This window comes from Natrix helvetica (genome assembly GCF_964273705.1).
Source record: "Natrix helvetica genome assembly, chromosome: 1".
NCBI lineage: Eukaryota > Metazoa > Chordata > Lepidosauria > Squamata > Natricidae > Natrix > Natrix helvetica.
In genome coordinates this window covers 340,962,029-340,977,793 of record NC_138548.1, presented here as the reverse complement: position 1 = coordinate 340,977,793, position 15,765 = coordinate 340,962,029, and positions in this window count along the sequence as shown.

Below are 15,765 nucleotides of genomic sequence, written 5' to 3'. Positions count from 1 at the left end.
TGCCTGCAATATGGCAGTTCAGATCCCACCAGGCTCGAGGTTGACTCATCCTTCCATCCTTCCGAGGTGGGTAAAATGAGGACCCAGATTGTTGGGGGCAATAGGCTGACTCTGTAAACCGCTTAGAGAGGGCTGTAAAAGCTCTATGAAGCGGTATATTAAGTAAGCGCTATTGCTACCTTAGCTGACCAGAGTGAAAAAGTACATGACAGCTGGAGGAATATTCCAAGTCCACAGGAAGAGAGAGCTAGAGAAACATCCTTTCTCTAGTACAGTCTTTCTCTTTTGGAAGATGATATTTTTTTTTAAATCTCCCAACGGAGCGTGAAATGAGAGAGGGGGGTGGGGGATCATTTCATATCCCAAGCATGGAGGCATTGCTGCTTGGTTAAAGAAGACAGATGCAATCCCTAGTGCATCCCAGGTAATCCAAGAATGTTGTCCAAGTGGCTTTTGCCACATCTGTGCCACAGAGGCAGGAAATACCTCTTCTGAATATACTTTTTGAAGACTCGGTGCCTCTTCACGCTGTTCATCTGGGGGGGGGGGGTGCAGTGTCGGCCAATCAATGTTCTGTATTCTTCTATGTATTGGTCTCCTGTGGGGGACTGTTATGGAACCCAGCAGGATTGTTAACATCGTGTCTCTCTTGTTATTTTTGTTTGTTTAAAAATGAATCCCCCGGCTGCTTAGGAGCCTAAGAACGCGATAAAAACTGGGAAATAATATTTTCTAGTGCAATTGTCAGAAGCGTTTCTGCAGTCAGACATTTTAGTGAATCTGGCCTGTAGACATTGGGCTTTTGAATGTATTGGCTGCAAGTTTGAACAGGCTGTGTTTATATCTTCTTTCGCACAAGCAGGAGGTTTTAGGACTAGATGTGGAGATGTTTTGGGGTATGATTTTCTTTGTTTTGTCCAGTATTGCAAATGTGGAGCTAAGCTATAGTAGAATTTTCTGGCCTTCAAACCATTGGAGGTTCAGAAAGATATACTTGCCACTTCTTTCAGTGTTTCAGAAGTGTAATTTTACATTTGCTCTGTGCCACATCTGTCTCTTAGTTTACCTCCATGATTATTATTTCTGTTGGGAACAATGGCAGCAAGAGTTAAATGAAAATATTGAGAACAGTATGGGAGGTTGTAGTACTCAGACTACCAAAAGCCACTACAATCAAAACTGCCTTTTTTTTTCTTCATGTGTAAGTGAGTAATTTCTCTGCTGCTTCTCAGTGCAGTTTAAGTTTTGTTCTGTTGACTGATGTTTAAATAAACCGTAAACACTTGCATTGCTTGAAGGCAAATTGGGCTTTACCATTTAGGTTAGCCAAAACCACAAACCATGTTCCAACTTTTGCAAACTTAAGCTAATGGATTTTGGAAATAGAAATCCGGCGCGCGCCATCGCAAACAGCAGCTGGCGATGGCGAGCGATAATGTTTTTAAGCATTTAAATCCTGAAAGTTTCTCCCTCAAGTGCTGCTTTTCTGTATGCATGGAAATTTTGTTGTAGAGATGTATTCAGAAATTCTGCCGCTACATAAAATATGTAGAAAACAACCAGCCCTCTAGTAATTTAACAAGTACATTTCTAACACCCCACCTACCCCACCCCAAAAGACAATATTTGTTCTGTACCACTTTGGACGAGACTATACCATGCTGCCTTCATTACGAAGGAATTCGTGAAAGAAAGATCTTGACTTGGTAGACCTCCTCATCAGTAGTTTGTTTTGGAGAACAAACCTCAGTTGGATCAACCCATCACTGGGTTTCTGGAAGTTCCCTCAAACCATGATAGATACACCCTGCTTCATGGAGGATATCTGGTTAATTTGTTGAGTTTCAAGGCTTCATAAGATGGAGGAGGGGGTGGGAGCGCGGAGACACCTCCTCTGAGCCCTCTGTAGATGTTTTGATGGCAGCTCTGCATGCTGTCATCCAATGCTCTACCATGCTACTTTGAAAAGCTGCTCTCAGCTGAGCCATTGTTGAGACAATCTTTGCTTACATTGCAGAGAATCTTTAATCTTTAGCTTATCTGGCATCCTTCCTAGGATCCTGAACCTTTATTCTCCCTGTTTGTGCTAAGGAAAAATAGGCAAGGAGAAACTTCAGCCTCACCTGCTTGGGTCTGTACAGCCCTGACTGGTGTCATCCCCAGATTTTTTTCAGAATTAATTCTGAATTACAATAGCCTAGCTTTCTGTAAACCTTTCTCTTTGGGTTATTCATTATCCAAATACAGCAGCTACAGCTCTCCCTGCCCCCTCCCCTCCCCCCACCATTTTGTTTAGATCTTTCCATGCTACCCTTTAAACTTTATTTGTGATACCTCACGCATATACAAAATATGTGAAAATGGAAAGATATCCATTTCATCAGGGTGGAAAGGAGGAAGATGGGTTTTTTTTTAATGTAGCGCAGCTCTCAAAAAACTTTGGAATTACCGGTAGATTGTATCCATTTCTATACTAATATTAGAGCTGACAATAGTTTTGACCCTTCCTTCCTCCTTCCTTCCTTCCTTCCTTCCTTCCTTCCTCCCTCCCTCCCTCCCTCCCTCCCTCCTTCCTTCCCAGTACTTTTTTTGTCACTTTTTTGCAGGGGTTCCTGTAGAATTTTTAACTTGTGTCACAAAACTGTATGCCTGTGGTTTATGTGGTTGGTTTTTGTGCCTCATAATAACCAATTGGTGCTAATGTCTCTCCTGCCAATATTTCTGAACTGCCTTTGACAAGAAGTCGGACTGCTTTAAACTCAAGTCTTGTCCATACTCGCTTGCTGCTAAGCTGCCCGGCGACACACTGTAAAATGTTTGTTATTTCTTAAGATTGCAGTCATTGGGGATCCCAAATACTACCGTTGCATTTGCAATGGAGATTGTAGGGGAGGGGAAAACTTTTCTTAATCTCTGCATTTGCAAAAGGATGCCTTCCAAACCGCTGGAAGAAATAAGAAATAAAGAGCCTTAGAAAATAAGCACTTGGGCTTCTGAGGTAAAAATATGCGGCGAAAGCCTTTTAGAGGAATGCTCCACCCTCAAGAAAAAAGTTGATATAGCAACGCAGGTAAATAACCTTTCATAGACCAACTGCTGGTTCTCCTCGCTTTTTATGTTGCCAGCTGTAGAATCTGCACCGGGGGAATTGCCTTGCCTACAGTATCTCTGAAGTTGACCTCTAATACCTTGACATTCATGGGTTGATGTGAGACTTGAAGCGTTGATCCAGCTGCATGAATGATAGATGCCTTGACTTTTATTGAAGCAAGAATCCAGACCTTCTGAACTTCTCAATCTGTGTGGGGGCTTTTGAAATCCCAGGAGATTAAGAAGTTGTTCTGGATTCGTGCAGATAATTTTGTTTTTCCTTTATTAACCCCTATGTATGGAAGAGATTGGCTCTACACAACACATTGATTCAAGGTTGAGGCATCTAGTCAGGGGTCTCCAACCTTGGTGACTTTATAACTTGTGGACTTCAACTCCCAGAATTCCTCAGCCAGCATTCGCTGGCTGAGGAATTCTGAGAGTTGAAGTCTACAAGTCATAAAGTCACCAAGGTTGAAGACCCCCTGATCTAGACTGTATTCACTGTAGGCTTTGTTGTTTGACTGTTAGCATGGAGGGTTACAGTCATTAGCAATCCCAGAAGGTCATTGAGCTGGCTTTTGTCAATCCAACAATATTAGTAGGGGCTATTCTACTTCATTGGAGGCAGTGTACTTTATGTGTGTGTTTTTCTTTGTTTCCAGCCATTGATTTAACAGGGAATGAAATTGTGCAATTACTCTCTTGATTCCTAGACTTGTCTCTTTCTGGATGAAGTAATCTAAGCCTGGTGAAGGGAAGGTAATTTCGATAATATAAATATCGATATCATGAATATAAAACTGGTGGAGGGAAGGTAATTTCGATAACAACGTTCTCCATTTTTATTTTTATTTCTCAATATTGATCCAGAAAGATAATAGCACAATGCAAAAAACCCCAACAACCCCAAAACCCTGAACCACAGAGCAAAGTGACTCTGAAAAAATATCTTTTGAACTTATTGTGGTTAGAGGCATCCTGAACCCAGAACATGCTGGCATCACAGCAGCTGAATTTATAAAGAGAAATCTAAAGCTAAAACTTAAAGACAGTTTTTTGTGCCTTTACGGTTTTCACATCTTTATGCAGCCGTTTCGCAATTGATGGTTAAGCAGTCTGTACAGTTAGCAGAAATGGGTTATCAAAGTGAGTTTGTGCAGTGTCTTGAATTGGAAGATTAACCTTAGCTCTTCGGGCCCTTTTGCTGAAATGGAGGTTAAAGTTGTGACACCTTAGTCCGCCGGCAGCTTTAGCAGCAACTTACCGTAGTTTAAGGCAGAGGTTGTCTTGCCTTGTCTCCGTGTGCTTTATTTCCTTTATTTCCATTTTTCTACAAGAATTTTATAAGAGAGAAAGGGTTTTGTGCTCAGTGCTGATTGCACAGTGCCAAATGTTTAAAGACCAGCTTCCTGAAATAAGGGAAATGAGTTTTCAGATAGGGACACAGCCTCTGCCAATCATTTCCCGGAAATATTTGGAAGGATCACCTTAAAGCACTCAGCTTTGCTGCCTGATCATTGCTTCATTTATCCTCGTTTTCTGGCATTTGTTCTTCAAACAGTTCTTTTTCTGCCTTGTGTCCTTTTAAGTGCAGGTTCTGCAGCTATTCCTTCGCACCCCACATAGATTCAGTCTCCAGCACTCTAAAAAGATCTTGGGATGGGGGGGGGGGGGAGAAAGAAAGAAATGTTTTGTTTGAAACCACAGAGATCCACTCCTGCAACAGACAATAGTGATGTAATTACCATATTTTTCGGAGTATAAGACGCACCAAGGTTTTGAAAAGGCGAATTTTTAAAAAAAGTTTTTGCATTCTGCAGACCTCCCAAAAACGGCCTGTTATTTGTGAAAATGGGACCGTCCCCCCCCCCAAGGCATAAATAGCCTTTAGGAGGTTTGTAGAGTGCTCCTGCAGGGTGGGGGGAAAATGAGCAAAAAACAGTCTGTTTTTTGTGAAAACGGGCCGTTTTTTTGTCAAAAGATTGTATGTGTAGCCTTTAGGAGGCTTGTGGAGTGCTCCTGGGAGCTGGGGGAGGGGGCAAAATTGAGCAAAAAACAGCTCATTTTTCGCTCATTTCTGCCCTCCTCAGTCCCCAGGAGCAGTCTGAAAGCTTCCTAAAGGCTCTGCCCAGCAATTTTGGTGAAGAAGGCAGGGTTTCAGGAGGCAAAAAAATGCTGTATTCAGTGTATAAGACGCACCCAGATTTTCAGCCTCTTTTTTGAGGGAAAAAGGTATGTCTTATACTCCGGAAAATACGGTAGATCAGCAGTGCAACTGGTTATAAAGCTACTTCATCTGTTTGCAAACATCTAATCAGGAAGGATGCCTGTGACTAAAAATGAGTCATCTGATATGGCTAGTTGAATTCAATTTTTGGATCCTGATCAGTCGTTAATACCCACCATAGGACTTCCTTTTTGCTAATCTGTACCAAACAAACAAACAAACAAAAGGAATTCCTTGGGAAAGTTTTTTGAGTCATCGGACGGACTGAATACTTGCATACTATACTGGTAGTCCTCAATTGAACGACCACAATTGAACCCAAAATGTCCTCTGCTAAATGGGAAATTCGTTGAGTGCGTTTTGTCCCCGTTTTACGCCTTTTCTTGCCACACATTTTTAAGTAATCCCTGCAGTTGTAAAGTTAGTCATGTGGTTTAAGTGAATCTGGCTTCCCCGTTGACTTTGATGTCCAAAAGGTCACCAAAGGTGATCCCATGACCATCGGGACACTTGCAACTATCATAAATAAGTATTGGTTGCCAAGCACCCAAACTTTGATCACATGATCACGGGAATGCTGCAGTGGTTGTTATGTGTGGAAAACTCTCATTATTTCCCCAGTGCCATTTTAACCTTCAGTCACTAAACGAATGGCTGTAAACTGAGGACTACCTGTATTTCTTAACTGAAATGCTCGACAACTTAGAGATGAGAATTAGACTCTCAAACCAAGTGCCTTGCGATGGGCAATTGTACGTGGAGATGAGATTTTAGGCTAGGCAACTTAATGCTAAAACATCATGCTGGGCCACTTCAGCCCTTATGTATGAAATGTGACACATACATCCATAACCAGAAAACTTCTCAGCAGTTCCAAAGTTGATATGTTCCTTTAATGAGGAATTATATATGTTGTCTTCCTGTTGTCCCTTAATAGATACCTTGACATCCTCCTTGGTTTATGGTCTGTTTGCTGGTTGACCATACTCTATGTAGCTTCTGCATATGATAAATGTGAAGAAGTGCTGCTTCTGTGGGGAAAAAAAAGGGGTGGGGTGGGGTATCGGAAGATGTGGAATAGGAGAAGAATAGTCACAAGATAGATGGTTACCCTGGGCAGCCTGTTGATGTTTCGGACTATAAACAGTTGCTATCGCCTGCCAGCATGGGCAAATGAAGATAACAAAGCGTTGCAGCCCAACACATCTGAGGAGTAGCAGAGGTTGAACTATAGATTCATGTGATTGCTAATCCTTCTCCCTTAATTAGCTTTTTTACGGCACTTTTTGAGGAGAGTGTAAATTCAAGGGTTTCTCCTATATTGGGAAGACCCATGATTTTCAGCAGAAGGCAGGAACTGGACCTTTGAATTTAACTAGAGGGGTTAACAAGACATGGGGATGCCTTACAAGTCAGGCTTCTTTTTGACTTTGCTTGAAATACATTTCCACTGTCTCTATGGTGATTCCAGAACGGAGGCCTGGCCTGCTCAGGCGCTCCTCCTGGTGTCATGTCTAGTTGGCCTATGACAACGCAGTTGTCTTCGGGAGAACAACCCAAAGACATGGGTTATTCGACTCTTGTCGTGTGGGTTAGCTTGAAAAGAATTGACAGAAACTTTGCACCCTCCAGATTAAAAATACAAAAATACTAAAACTCGTGCTCTTAAGTCAAAGAACGACATGGTTGGGTCCTCCATAGAGCCCCAGAGTTGACTGTCTTGCATTGTCCCTTCCCTTGTTTTTGTTTTCTGTCACTGTGGACAGGATATTGCTGCTACATCAGTGCCTGGAGAGAGAAAAAAGAGGGGACTCATATGAGCCCATTGCTAGACAAGCAGTTGTTGGACACAAGGCACTTGAGAATCACGCTATCCTGGCTTTCTCTGCCAAACTCCATATGCTAAGCACTTTGAATTGTTTCCTTTTTGCGCCCGAAGGACACAGAAAAACCACAAAGGGGGTATTGGTTTTTGTATCACACACACTACCCCCTCTCCTTTTTACTCCTTTGTGCTTTTGGTGCTGTCTTCCTTAATATAAGTTACCTATCCAGCGGGTAGATGCCAGCCAGACTCCATAAGTTGATGCCACCACCTGGCATTGCATGGCAAGTTACCTCTGAACTCTTCTACATTGCCAAGCACAAACCTGGTCTCCTTACGTGGAAACTAGCTTCGGCCATGGATCTTCTATCCTCATTTTGAGCTCATGGCCATCCAGCGTTTGTACAATATATTGCATAAACTTTGGCACAACATTATAATTGTATTTTCTCTGGCTGTCAATTAACTCGGATTCTCTAAAACATTACTTCTGTTGAACCGCCATTTAGTAGTTGGTGGAAAGAGGAGACGCGGAGTGTTCTAACTCATCCCTATTTGGTATTAGCAGTTTGAATCAGCCCCTCAGCGGCCTCACTAGAGTTTCATGTCTGTTTTTCAGTTTTCTCTTGCAGGATGTCTCCCAGTGTCTGTTTTTTCAGCGTTACACACGCAGCCCATGTTTCCCAGTTTTAATGTTTATATGTTATGGGCAGCCTTCGGCGGTGCAGTTACGATAAAGGGGACCAAAATCGAATTGTCTTTATATTTTAACAAAGTGGATTTCTCCCCCCTCCCCAATCTTTGGTTTTGAAATTGTAGCAGATGACTCCCACTCTGCCATTCTTCTACAGTAAAAATGGTGCTTCAAAACACACTCGGCTGTCTCTTTTGTCTTTCGTGTTCTTTCTTTTCTGGGAAGGTAGCGGGAGCTGAACCAGAAACAACATGAAGATGATTGGCTTCAGATCAGAAATGCTAGTTTTATGCATGGGAAGCCAGGTAGCCATGTTTCGGCTAATACTTTCAGATGTTTCATTCCTGTCTCTTGAGACTCTATTAAACTGCTTCCCCAGCACCAGGACTAATTAATACTTGAGAGACTGTTTTGCTTAGCTGGATGTTTCCTTATTCTGAATCAAAATACAATACAATACAATAGTAGAGTTGGAAGGGACCTTGGAGGTCTTCTAGTCCAACCCCCTGCCTAGACCGGAAACCCTATACCGTTTCAGACAAATGGCTATCCAACATCTTCTTAAAGACTTCCAGTGTTGGGGCATTCACAACTTCTGGAGGCAACTTCTGTTCCACTGATTAATTGTTCTAACTGTCAGGAAATTTCTCCTCAGTTCTAAGTTGCTTCTCTCCTTGATTAGTTTCCACCCATTGCTTCTTGTTCTGATGGCCTTCAGATTAGTTTGGATTGTAACTTCTAACACTCTGAATGTGAACCTATGGCATGTGTGCCAGAGGTGGCATGCAGAGCCCTCTCTGTGGGGACACGTGCCATCGCCAACTGCTCTTCTGGTTTCTGTCACACATGCCAGCTGATCTTTGTGTCGAAGCTCTGGAACCCCCCCCCCCAAACCAGCTGGCCAGTGCACATGCGCACATGCGCACACGGGCCACCTGGTCTTCAGGTTTCTGGTGCTCCAGCATGTGTGAAGTGTAGCAGTGGTTTCTGGGGCTCCAGCATGCATGCACACATGCGCATTCCAGTTTGGGTACTTGGTGACGAAAAATTTTGCCATCGCTGTTTTAACATCTATAACCAGGCTGACCAATGACAACACTAGCTGGGGACATGGGAGAGCTCCGGTTCCATATATCTGAGGAAACATGGCATGGAGTGCACCAGTTTACTGGGGACAACAGCCTTGTTGTGATGCAAGCTTCTCTTTTACGCATGCCTATGACATCACAACACCCATAGACAAAAAGGAGATCTAGGTTCCTCTGCCTGCTGTTCTCAGAATTACTGAAGCGATTTGAGTTCTCCCATCACATCAAGGTGGTAATCCATGGGGAGGTTGGGCGGATGACACTTTAATAGCCTTCATAATTACATTTACGGGCTTCTAAATACATTTAATTCAACTTGCTAAAGACATTTACATTTGAGAAGAAAAACATCTCCGCACTTTACATTCCAGTAGAGTCACTCATTAGAATGTCTACAGAACCCATCAAGGAGAAGGTTTGAAAAAACACCAATCTAGCCTCTGCTTGATTATTTCCTCTTTTTCTGCTTCCTCGGATATGCCTCAAGGAACCTTGGAAAGCTTGCTCTTCATGTAGAGGAGGGAAATTCTGTCAGTTCCTTTGGTCCTCCACCAGATGACCTCCCAGCTCCTGCTCTACAGAAGTCTTGGAACAGCCTTTCCCTTCTTGTTTCACCATTATTTTGGATTACAGTGTGTTTGCAGTCTTTTTTCTCAGCTATCCAAATCCTTATGGTATTGTAGGCATCTGTAAACTCACAACACTCTTGTCCTCCCATGTCTGACTTCTGACAAGTTTGTTTTCGGTCGGCATGGGAGTGCTAAAGTTTTACACATCCTTAATGTTACAGATCACAAGAAGGTGGGAAATGGCCTTATGACAGAGCCCGTTCTTTGTCCATCTAGTAGTCCATTTCTGGTCCGGCAACAGAGTTTTTCTCATTGTCTCTTCTTCATGAACATTTTTATTGGAGATGTCAGGAGTACATTTGGGGTTGTCTGCCTTTTGAGGAAATTGCAGACTTTTGAAGTTCCACTTTGCACTCATGAAGCACAATGCATCCAAAACTTTCAACTGGAGTAAGCAATTGACTACATGGGGAAAAATAGCTATGGAAATCCTAAGGAGAATGTTAATAGGCAGATGGTTTTTTTCTTGGAAATTCATCATTTGAGTATCAAGGGGAAAAAATGCTTCAGAAGGTTTGGTGTGTTATGAATCTGACATCCTTAGACACAATCTAGAAATGGGGATGGAGGAGTTTTAAAGCCAATTTTTGATGCTCAAAAGTTTCAGCAAATATTGGGTGTCATCCTTTAGGTGGAAAGGAAGAATTCCAGAATTCACAAGAATTCCAGAGACTATAGATAAATATGAGAAGAAGAGGGAGAGAGGAAGGGAGGAGGAGGAGGAGAAAGAAGAAGAAGAAGAAAGAAAGAAGGAAGAAGAAGAAGAAGAATTTTAGCAAATCCTGAAGTTCAAGAGCAAGGCCTATAGTAAAAATGTTAAACTCATTTCTTTGGACTCTTGATGTATTCCCATATGTCCTGCACTTTTCAAACAATCTGTTTCACAATAATATTTTTGTCAATGCTTTTCTCCTACTATCATCCACCCTGCAGGAAATTTCTGTAGAGGTTTAGTCATCAAAATCTAAATATTATTTCAGATCATCAGGCTATTGTAAAATCAATGGCTCAGTCTTGTATAATATGATCTACTGTCACTTGGTTGTCTATTTTGAATACCAAAACATCGAGTCTGGAATCATTTAAAAATGACATGAACACGACCATCCCGGGCAATTTCTAAATGAAAAAGTCCATTTTGGGTCATAATGTTTTTTCCCATATTATGATAAATCCAGAAAAAGAAGCATGTGTGTGTGTATATATATGCGCTTTTGGACTGATTTTTTAACATATTTCAAAAACCAGTACAGATGGCAGATGTTATGATTTAAATATTTTGTTCCATTGGTCCAAAGCTACAACTCAAGATAGGTTTTTTTTTTAAAAAATTGTTATAGTTACTGAGAGGAAGTCATAAAGCATATCTTTCACTTATCTGCTTCTGGCTCCTTTCTTGTCTAAATCACGGAGTTTTAACATTTTATATACAGTAAAACCATAATTCACCAGAATGAAAGAAAGTTTAACAGATTTTGAAAACGGGGAACAAATTTCACTTCAGCTTCTACTCCAACAATGGTTGTGACTTCCAAAGCAAACTCCACTACTAATATTCCTTCATTCAATTAATTTAACTCTACAGAAGAACGTTCGTTGCATTCATTAATTTTTCACAAAGATACTTTCCCCTTAAAAGTAGTGTTAAATGGAGGATTCGGGGATATGCAGCATCTATTGCTCTATTTCTTAATTTTACTCATTTGTTTTACAGCTAGCGTTTGACTTACAACAGTTTGTATAGTAACCGTTGGAAGTTACAAGGGCACTAAAAAATTGACTTATGACCGTTTTTCACACGACTGTTGCAGTATCCTCATGAACATGTGATCAAAAGTCAGATGCTTGGCAACTGGCTCATATTTATGACGGTTGCAATGTCCCAGGGACATGTGATCCCCTTTTGCGACCTTCTGATAAGTCAGTGGGAAAGCCAAATTCACTTAATGACCATGTTATTAATGTTAACTGTAATGATTCACTTACAGAAGTTGATGGAGTTGGCAGAGATGGCTAAATTGACCGAAAGAATATAAGTACTATTGTTGCTACATGGAAACCGTTTCTGGACTTTGTGCTTGAGGTGGGGAAAAAATGAAACTTTGATTTTGGGTTTTACTGATCGGATTGATTTGTTGTTATAGAAATTATGGGAAGTACTCGTTACTCCCACGTAACACCTCTCCTGCGCGAGCTGCACTGGCTACCTGTGGCCTTTCGGGTGCGTTTCAAGGTACTGATTACCATCTTTAAAGCGCTCCATGGCATAGGACCTAGGTATCTGCAGGATCGCATCCTACCACACACGTCCCTGCGACCTATCCGCTCACACAGAGAGGGGCTCCTCCTGGTGCCGTCTGCTAGGCAATGCCAGCGGGCGACACCTAGGAGTAGATCCTTCTCTGTGATGGGCCCAACCCTCTGGAATGACCTCCCCCCAGACATTCGAACTACCACCGACCTCCGTTCCTTCCGGCAAAAGTTAAAGACTCACCTATTTCAATCAGCTGGCCTGGCACTTTCTTAGTTTTACCTCCCGGGGATTTATTTGGGGTTTTAATAAGCTTTTAATGTACTATATTTATTATTCTATATACAGTCTTGCAACCTCCTCCACCTACGTATTTAATTATTTAACTGTTTTATGTATGTATTTTATAACGCATTTTAGTGACTGTACACCGCCCCGAGTCCCTTTCGGGAGAAGGGGCGGTCTATAAATACGAATAATAAATAAATAAATAAATAAAATAAATGGCTAGTTTTTACTATTATGGAAAAGTAAAAAACTGAAGTTTGATGTTAAGACTTTATTCTACTACTGCAACAGAGTCGGAAGACAATCTTTTTTTCCCCCTTTTCTTCCTCCCCTCCTCACTTCTCTTTCCCCTTTTTCCTCCCCACTGTGTCTTACTATTTGCTTTTGTATTTTTTTATTTTATGCTACAATCTAATAAAATGTTTCAATCCTGGAAAAAAAACCTGTAGTTATTCACTTAAGAACTGTGGCAGGAAAAGTCGTAAAATGGGATAGAGCTCAGTTAACAATTGTCTCAGCAACGGAAATTATGGGCTCAGACCATGAGTCAAGGACTACCTGTACTTTGTCTGAGCGAGACACAATTCTGCTTAAGAATTACCATAATAATAGTTGGGCTCCAGGTTAGGCTGATGGTCAAGAGTGATATACTCCCCCGTCACCCGGCTCCAAAGAAATTCAAAGTGCAAGAGCAAAGAAGAAACTGGAAAATGAAAAATTACATTCTCTACTTTATTTGGAACACAGTTTTATGAATGGATGGGTGGATGGATGAAAATGAATGAATGGCTTTATTACAGCCATGGATCTCAGCATAACAAAACGAAGCTGTAAAAAACTACAATAGCTGAAGATTACTAACCATCAGTGGGTGGCATTTACACAATGGAACGATTAAGAAAAGGAAAGGATCCTTAAAACAGATAAATAAATGAAGCACCTCAGAGTGCCTTGGAAATTTAAACAAAAGCAGGGTGATAACAAGGCAAATATCCTGCAAGAGCTGAGAATAAAGAGTATTCTTATCATTCCCAGAGTTTGAGATGTGCAGGAGACTAAAGCAATGTGTTGTAACACAACTCCCCTCCTCCTTAGACAACGTGGCCATTGGCTGGGAACTCTAGGTAGTTTAGTCCAACATATCTACATGCTATACAATTAAGTGATGCTATTCTTGGCTGTTTACAATTAATATGCAATCACCATTTCAAATAAAGTTGCATTCATGCATCTTTATATGGGTATAAATGTCCATTATTTATTTGTTTGCTTATTTATTTATATCCCACCTTTGTTGTTTTTATAAATAACTCAAGGCAGTAAACATGTGGTGGGGCTGCCTTCTGGGAAGCTTTTGGTGCCATTCCCACTCTTAATAAATCCCATGTCCCACCCCCCCTCAAGCACAATCTTGTTTCTTTCTGGGATGATACAGCCTTCAAGAATCACTTCATAAAGGAAAAGGTTCCCCTCGCACATATTTGCTAGTTGATCCCGACTCTAGGGGGCGGTGCTTATCTCAGTTTCAAAGCTGAAGAGTCAGCGCTGTCCGAAGATGTCTCCGTGGTCATGTGGTTGACATGACTAAATGCCAAAGATGCACGGAACGCTGTTACCTTCCCACCAAAGGTGGTCCCTATTTTTTCTACTTGCATTTTTTTTACATGCTTTCGAACTGCTAGGTTGGCAGACGTTGGGACAAGTAATGGGAGCTCACTCCGTTATGCGGCACTAGTGATTCAAACCGCCGAACTGCCAACCTTTCTGATCGACAATCTCAGTGTCTTAGCCACTGAGCCATCACGTCCCTAATCTGTTCATAATGCGCTCTAATTTAGGGATTTCCAACATGTACAACTTTAAGACTTGTGGACTCCTATTTTACTCACAACCACAATCCTGTGAGGTGGGTTGTGCAGAGAGAAAGTGACTGGCCCAAAGTAACCCACCCAGCTTTCGTGTCTAAGGCGGGACAAGAACTCACAGTCTCCTGGTGATTGGCCTTTCGGTTTTCCTGCCTAAGGCAGGATTATAACTCAACCTTCTCCTGACTTCTAATCTGGTTCTTCATCAATAGGCCAAACTGACTCTCTTCTTGCATGTTGTTGAATGTGTGCCTAAAAGCTAAGAATACCCATACAAGGTAACTTTTGCATGGTGATGCTTAGGAACATTTGGCCAGCACGCATAACCTAAACTCTCAAGATCTAAATTTTTAGTTTTAACTAGCTGATAACCTGGTGTTGTCTGGGTATTTATTTATAGGGGGGAAATATCCACACCAAATGTAATTTTCATTGTTGGATTTTTCCCCTTACCAGAGGGAGGCCTCTTGTGGAGTACTGTGGAGCCGTTACCATGGCAAATCAACTGCGCTGTACAGTAGAAGTCATTTTACAGCAGTACAGTAGAAGCCGTTTTAAGGCACAACAGGCTGTATCTTAACAGAACACACACCCCGAGGGGCGTTAGGGGTGTCTTACCCCCACAGTATTTTTCTCCAGAGAGTAAGTCATCTGTGTGCCAAGTTTGGCTGAAATTGCTCAAGGTGTTCCAGAGTTACACTGGAACATACACACACACACACACACACACACACACACACACACACACACGTAGATTTTCATGGGTGTAGGTATGCTGGTCTTGTTGTATTCGGGTCTTTTCCCATGTAAGATTGAGATTGTCTTGGCAACGTTTCAGCGAAGTCTCACTCGCCATCTTCAGGCTGGGTTTTGGGATTAAAGTGTGATTGGAGCTGCCGTCTTCCTATAAATCTTGGTGGGAGTGTGTGGAGTGCTGGCTTTGTTTTAGTAAGTGGAATGATTGGTTGTGTGGTTGTATCATGATTGGTAGATTGGTGCTGATTGGTGCTGGCTGTGTGTCTATTGTTGTTTCGTGTTGTAACGGCCTGGGTGGTGGGTGGGGCTCGTTTGTTGGCTAGGGCTGGTTTCCAGATGTTTGGTAGGCGGGAGGTATCGTCACGTTTATTCATGTTGTGGGGGTGTTTCTCTATTTTGATAGCTTCCATAATTATTCTCTTGTTGAAGTGTTCTGTTTTGGAGATTGACCTGGTTCCTTCAAAACCCAGCCTGAAGATGGCGAGTGAGACCTCGCCGAAACGTTGCTAAGACAATCTCAATCTTACATGTGAAAAGACCTGAATACAACAAGACCAGCATATGTATGTATGTATGTATGTATGTATGTATGTATGTATGTATGATTATAAACAAATGCTGAGATTCTGAACAAATCTATATTTTCTAATATGAATTTCTTCTTTTACTGAAAACAGCTTGGTTAGAAACGCAATGGCTGTGTCTCCAAGAATCAGTCATTTGTGCTGAAACTTGGAAAGAGAACATTTTTAGCTCTTGAAAAACCAGTGTTTAAATAAACTGCACACTTGTGCCAAACCAAGAATATGCAGGAGGGAAGATAAGGAATTCATGCCATTCTCGTTTAGCTCTAAAACAAAAACCAACAGTTGATTCTAAAATCGCGTTGCTTCTTTTATTTCATGCAATCTAATATCCTACTATTAGTCGAAGTATTTGTATTACAATCTAACCATAAGAGTCTTTAATCTATATTTTTACAATTTCTCTGCATTGTTCTTTCAATGGCTGTACATAAATAAACGATCCCCCCTCACCAGCTTTTTTTA